The sequence below is a fragment of the Lynx rufus genome, unplaced genomic scaffold (assembly GCF_022079265.1).
Source record: "Lynx rufus isolate CCGP_SWC_20201006 ecotype Redwood Valley unplaced genomic scaffold, mLynRuf1.p SCAF_1, whole genome shotgun sequence".
NCBI classification, from domain to species: Eukaryota; Metazoa; Chordata; class Mammalia; order Carnivora; family Felidae; genus Lynx; species Lynx rufus.
The window spans coordinates 186,601,598-186,609,156 of NW_025814823.1; positions in this window are offsets into that span (position 1 = coordinate 186,601,598).

The window sequence follows — 7,559 nt, forward strand, 5'->3', positions numbered from 1 at the left end:
TGAGCAGGGGAGAGGGTTAGAGGGCAAGTGAGAATCTTAAGCAGGCTCTATGCTCAGCATGAAGCACCCCTGTGGGGGCTTGATCCCAAGACCCTAGAATCATGTCCTGAGCCAAAATTAAGAGCAGGACATTCAACTAACTGAGCCACCCCAGGGGCCCCTTGAACATTTTAAATAATTGTTGACACTCTTGTTTTTTTTTCTTCTACCCAGGGGAATAAATCCCTTCAAAGTGTGTATGCACCTGATTGAAGTAAATTCTTGAAATAGTAATAACCATGATATTTAATATTCTTAAAGGGTTTACTTGGTGCCAAGTAATGTGCTAACAAATTTGCATAAACCTAACAACTTATTCCCAAAACATGTCTGTGAGAGATAGTTCTAATACACCTGTTTTACAAATCATTCAATAAATGATAGGTTAGAGAGAGTGAGAGATTTGCCAAAGGTCATGTGGGTAGAGAATGTTCATGCATTTCAGATCTTCTAACTCCAAAGCTTAGTTTCTTAACCACACTTCCACAGTACTTTATGTCCTTTGTTACTCTGGTTGTAAGCTCATGTTAAAATCTGTTGTATTCATCTTACTCTATGTTTAACCATCTTCTTATCAGTTACATAAAACCTTCCTTTGAACATTTTTTAAAAACATGTATTCACAGTTCGCCTGGGTGGCCCAGTCAGCTAAGCATCCCACTTGGGCTCAAGTCATGATCTCACAGTATGTGAGTTCAAGCCCCACATCAAGCTCTTTGCTGTCAGCCCGGAGCCCACTTCAGATCCTCTATCTGCCTCTCTCTCTGCCTCTCCTGCATGTGTGCACACACACTCTCTCTCAAAAATAAATCTTTAAAAAATAATATTTATTCACGACAAGATTCTTCCTTTTGCTGGTCTAGTGCATCAAACTACAACACAGCGTCAAGCCTACTTTAGTGTTTCAGAGGTTCCTACTATTTCCCTTCTGTCTTACAAGGCCATTCCCTTAAGGGACCCTCAAACAGTCACTGGTTCTGGGACGAAGGGATTTGAGGTCAAACCTAGGACCACAGATCCTGGGGAGGCCTGATAGCTCTATTTCCAGTGTAGCAGTCTGGTACATTTTGCTTTTTCTGTCAATTTTAAATGGCAGGAAGCCCTGACCTAATTGAAGAAGTGGTACTGATTCTTTTCAACAGAAATGTTTTTACTTTCTCCAACTAAATGTGAACCAAATGAGAAAAAAAAAATAGCAAGAGTGTTCTCATTAATTCAGTGTGGCTTTTTATCATTTACAAAATAATTTGGGGTGAGGGAGAAGAAGAGACAAGTGAAAATAATGAAATATCAAATAAGTTTCAACTGCAATCTAGAATAAAGTGGTCTTTTTAAATGTCTTTGCATGGTTTAGACATGTACACTGAACGTATGTTGTAACATATATGAAGCATGGTTATAAATCTGTATCAGTAAATGTACAGGTTGCAGTTAAACATGATGACACCTGCATTCATGCATATAATCTCAGATATTTATATGGAATTTTTACACTCACTAAGCTAGTCCTCCTTTTCTAATTTCCCTGTATATAATACAGACCATCTTGCTAATGAACTATACTAGCACATTCAGAGAGCGATGACTTTTTTTTTTTAAGTTTACTTATTTTTTAGAGAGGGAGAGAAAGCAGGGGAGGGGCAGAGTAAGGGGGAGAGATAAAATCCCAAGCAGGCTCTGCACTGTTGGTGTGGAGCCCGATGCAGGGCTCAAACTCACGAAACTTGAGATCATGACCTGAACTGAAATCAAGAGTCAGTGCTTAACTGACTGATCCTCCCAGGAGTCCCTAGAGGACTATACCTTCTTTTATAATTGGTATTGAAATAATAGCTCAGTGGGAAGAAGAACTGTGATTTAAGTAATAGACCACTTTTTGAACCTTAACCTAGATACATTTACCATCTGGGTTACTTAGACAAATTCTTTCTCCCATGCTGGAAGGCTAGTTTGACATCTCCGCACAGTGAGAGACAACGTACGTATAATAAAAACAAAACAAAAATTTTCTCATATTTGAGTCACAACTGTTTAACACTCTAAAAGGATTTAAAGATTGTTTGCCCCAACCAGTTTGACAGGTCACAAAGACTATGTAATTCTTCCTGTGATCTTTATAGAAGTAGAACTTAGGTTAGCATGGCAGTGACTGCTCACGCATGGATAGATATCTGAAGCCACTGGTATCTAAAAGCTACGTGACCATTGGTATATTGCTGAAATTTTCTGAACCTCATTTTCTGAAGTTTTAAAATGAGGTAATGTTACCTCACTAGTTGATTGAGGCATTGTATAGGAAAACAAAAGTGACTCACATAATCCTCTTGCATAACACCTAGTAGGTATCCAATGAATGCCACTTTCCTTCTCTTTCACCCCAATACAGATTCATTACTTTTCAACCCTTGTTATACATTCTGTATACCATATTCACATAACTCACAATAATGATTATATTGCCTACATTACACGTTAGACTTAATGGAAACATAAAATTCCCAGTTAATAGACTAGCTAGCTTGCACACCAGGCTAAATCTTAGGCCCATATTCTTATTTCTAGGGTGTTCTGAGAAAAAGAATGCATCTCACTACACCTGCCTTAGGCATTGTATATTTTACATATACTCTAAACCAGGAGGATTTGAAGAGTCTGCTCCAAGATAGAGCCAATCACAGTTTCTACACTAAGCCATAGACCCTTTCAAAGGTACATTTTACAACACTGTCCCATAAGATTTAAGAAAAAGCCAACAAATAACTTTTAGGAATAAAATATAGATACAAAAACCAGACTCTTTTGAAGAGTCTTATAAGCAGGACAGTATCCAATCTTCTTTTGCGGCAGTTTTCAGTTTATCAGCAACTCATGTGTAACCCAGATTCATCCCCCCATTTTCTTTCAAAATCTTTTCACAGATGTCAAACCCATCAACCCAAGTGGGAAAATGCAGATTTATTCAGGGTTCAGAGGAATGATAATAAGCTGATAGTTAAAATAAATCATTTATTTTCAAATATCAAATAAATATCAATAACTTTCAAAACTTTGAAGACTCTGCAGATTCCATCAGCCACATGAAGATTGCAATGTAATTCAGGAGGGGGGGTAAGAACATGAGCACAGTCTATTAAAGTGTTGTCACAATTCTAGATTAGATATTTTATTGTTATTTTCTTTATTTATTTTTGAGAGGAGAGAGAGTGGGAACACACGCACAGGCAAAGGGCAGAGAGAGAGGGAGAGAGAGAATCCCAAACAGGCTCCGCACTGACAGTTCGACCTGGGGCTCAAACTCACAAATCGTGAGATCATGACCTGAGCTGAAACCAAGTGCCTGATGCTTAACCGACTGCACCACCCAGGCACCCTAGATTAGATATTTTAAAATAGATGACTTGATGGAGGAAACACGCATTCTCTACTTTTATGGTAAAATTAAGGTATTCAGGGTGTGTATATGTACACATAATCAGCTTAAAGTGTGTATATGTACACATAATCTCCATGTAAACTCCTTTAACCCATCGGAATGCTTATTTTTCCCTATTTTTCTTTTTTCAGGTGAACATAATGAATAGATATTTAATCAATATCATTTATTAAGGGTTTAGCATGCAGAAAGGAAAAATAAAGATCTGAGTTGGGGAATCAATTTAGAAAGATTACTTGTGAGAAATAATAAAAATAAATAAATAAATAAATAAATAAATAAGCTTGTTGGTACCAAGAAACTGCATTTAGTTGATGCAAAATCTTCTGACATGGTAAGGATACACCCAATTTAGAATATTTGAGGATTTTAATATGGTTTCATTATCCTGTTGGGCAGTTGCATTCACATATTTGTTTGAAATCATAAAACTCAAAAAGTGACATAAACATTAAAGCAGCCTTAAAAAAAATCACTCATCATGCCCTGAATTGCCACAGGATTTGTGGAAAGGATATGAAATGGAAGGATTTACTAGAACACAGATCAAGAATTAAGACCCTAATGCCCCATCTGTTCAGTAACTCCCAATTCTTGATGTTTACAATAATTGTGTTCTGTGCAGTGAAATAAAAATGAGTTGGTAGATATGGATGCATTTTTTATTATGATTGTTCACAAATATATCCCAAATTATCTACTGGCCTTGCGTTAAATGTAGAACATAGAACCAATTCGAATTTTTTTTTTTTTACTATAATTTACAATGAAACAATGTCAACTAACCCATTTCTAATTTCACTTACAATAGCATTCACCATGGTTTTTCTTGGAAGAAATTTCACAACTTCCATTTTAAATGTACCTATGATCTTGGGCAGTGGTAGGGAGGAAAAAAAGGGTTTTAAATGTGAGTGATAATTACTCTTGAGTAATTTCATTTGTGAAACAATTAGCCCATGCAAATCTCAGGAATGTAGATTGTCCCCCATGAGAACTGGAGATTTAGCTCAGAAAGCATTGCTCTGGATGGGCAAAGAGATACAATATCAGAAACCATATAGTCCAATACTAACTTAACATAAAGGATCAAGATGACAACTGAAGATATATTTACTTGTTCCATACTTCATCTGCTTATAAAGATGACAGCACATAATTGCCTTTAAAAGATGTGAAGTGTGATTCTGAAAGCAATGGAGTGGGCTCACTGTCACTATTCACTTTCAATGTTAGAATTTCAATATAAACAAGACCATTCTTAAATTTCACTTAAGGAGATTAGGGAATGGACTCCAAATTGCCACTCCCTCCCCCCATAAAAGAGATTATCTCCTATTTAGTAGCTAAAGTATACCAGACACTGTACTGGGTGTTTTTCCTCCACATAATCTTTGCAATTGCATTTTCAAAACAATGCCGTTTACAGACAGAAAACCTAGATTCAAAAGAATAGGGGGCATTCCCAGACACACATGGCTCGTAAATTAGAGCCCAGATTTGAACCTGAAAACATTGATTTTGTGGCTTCCAAAAATTCATGATAACAAGGTAAGTGAAGGTAACTTCCTTCCTCAGAGGCTGGCTGTAGAACTGTCATGACAGACTGATGAAAGTATTTCTGATAGCAAATTTGTGATTTGTGAAGAAATGTAATTATATGAATTAAAAATTTTTTAAATGTTTACTAGAGGGAAGCAGAATAACATGTTTAAGAAAGTGGAACTTGGAGTCAGACATTTTCTTTTTCCATCAATTACTTACTGTTTAGCCACTTCTCCGAATTTCTGTTTCCTTTTTTGTAATGGAGGATTAATAATTTTGTTTTACATGGAATTTTCATAAGATAATACCTATAAAATAGGTAATACATTAAAATATGTGCAACAACTGGTAGTTATGGTTATTATTACACAATCGTTACACTGCAACAATCTGCGATAACATACAACATACCCTAGAAGATTGCTTAGCTTTTCAAATATTGAAATTATGTTTTTATATATGGTAACCAATTAAGTTAAGGCTCTGCAGTTGGAACAACTCACTCAGCCAAAATTTATTAAATATCAGATTGACCATTTGATTTTTTTTTTCATCATGGAGTTATAGCCTGAAGCAAGAAAGCATTGGCTTCTACAAGGAAAGTGAATTCATTATTTCAGAGAAATTCGACTCAGCAGGTGGTAGAACATAAGACACAAAATGCTTAAGGCGGAAGCAAGACTCAACCATAACCCCGCGACAGGAGGTGAAAAATCCTCTATCCAACTTCTGCTCAACTATTTTGCAAATAAGATGATATATATTTAGTCAAAGTATGGGATGGCTTAATATTAAAATCAGATAAAATGGAATAAATGGGATAAAACTCAAAAAATGAGATAAAATAAAACAATGAATGAAAATTAATGAATAAATAAGAAGTTAAGAAAAATTACCTACTCTTATTCTTTTTTTTTTTTTTTTGACAATTGTAGCAGATACCTCTGAAGAAGGAAGCAGTTCAGAAAATTACAGTAGGGAGCATTGAAAAATGGGTCATTTATTACAGATTCAGCAAATTCTGAAATTGAAAAGTAACTTTTACTAGACCAAGAAAGGATCAGAAAAAACTCTTGCAGAGATTTATTTTTTTATACCATGATTTTGATCTTATTTATTTGTGTAGGAACATTTTATTTTATCAGGGAAGTTAATCCCATAATGGACGATTTGAATATCAATGTTTTAGAATTCAAATAAAACACAGATATCAATTAGTATTGAATTGTAAATCAGACAAAGCATTTTGTCTAATTTACAATTCTTTCTATAAGCTAATTTTAGTTAAAAGTGTACTTTTCTAAACTACCAAAGTAGGGGTACCTGGATGGCTCTGTAGGTTAAGCATCGGATTCTTGATTTCAGCTTAGGTCATGATCTCAAGGTTCATGAATTCAAGACCAGCATCAGGCTCTACTCTGACCGTGCAGAGTCTGTTTCAAATTCTCTGTCTCCCTCTCTTTCTGCCCCTCCCCATCTCTCTCTCTCTCTCAGAAATAAATAAATCATTAAAAAAAAAATTTAACTGTCAAAGTAGAATAAAGGCAGAACTTGGAAAAGGTGTTTGAAAAGCAGCTTCACTAGACTGATGTTCTGTTCTTAGCCTTCATTATTAGTTCTGTGAACCATGTTAAAAGATTATAGTTACTCTTTGGGTGACCTTGAGAGATTTGATACCTCTAGGAAATCTAGCTATTTCAGGGATTGAACTGTTCTAAGTTAGTCTGACAGCCATATGTTTAAATCATGATTTCAGTGCCTGGAGAAATTTTTGTTAGGCTCCCAAGCAAGTCAGTGAATTCAGGAGAATTGCCTTGTGGCTTTGGAAGAACATGGTTGGGGAAGGTCAGTCAAGGTTCAGAAGCCTTTATCAAAGGCTTAAGGAAGGCGCAAACACAAGTCCTGTTCTCAGACAGAACAGCATCTATCTCCCATTTAGACTCCCGTGGAAGACCCTATAAATCACCAAAAAATAAATAAATAAAAAGAAAGAAATCCATTACAAATTGTGGCCTCTCCTCACACTTTAAAATGAATGTATGATTTCACTCTAAGCAATATATAAGAACCAAAGAAAATTAAAAAAAAAAAAAACAGAAATAGAAGATGGGCTAATATTTTCCTTAAGAAGAGCTTGTGAGTCAACAGAAAAATTTAAGACAAAACCAAAATATTTTAGGACTAGTTTTGTTTAAACTGTGTAGTAGTTCCTCTACTATAATTTATGGGTACAGGTAGAGAAAGTATTGGTAACATTTGAAATTGTAGGCCCACATTTTATCATTCTTTCCTTTTGAAGTATCATGCTAACTTTACATTTGCTTAACTCCCTTCTCTTTCTAAGCACATTAAGACATAAAGTGAAATATGGTCTTCAGAGTTCAGCACATTAAATATCATGCAAAAATAAAATTTTATATAAAAATCTTAATAAAAAGACTCCTGGACAATATTAAATATTTTTTAATCATGCCATTTTTATTTAAAGAGGCCTCACTAGCCATCCTTTGTATAGATCCTTATTTTTATCTAGTTTCCAAAT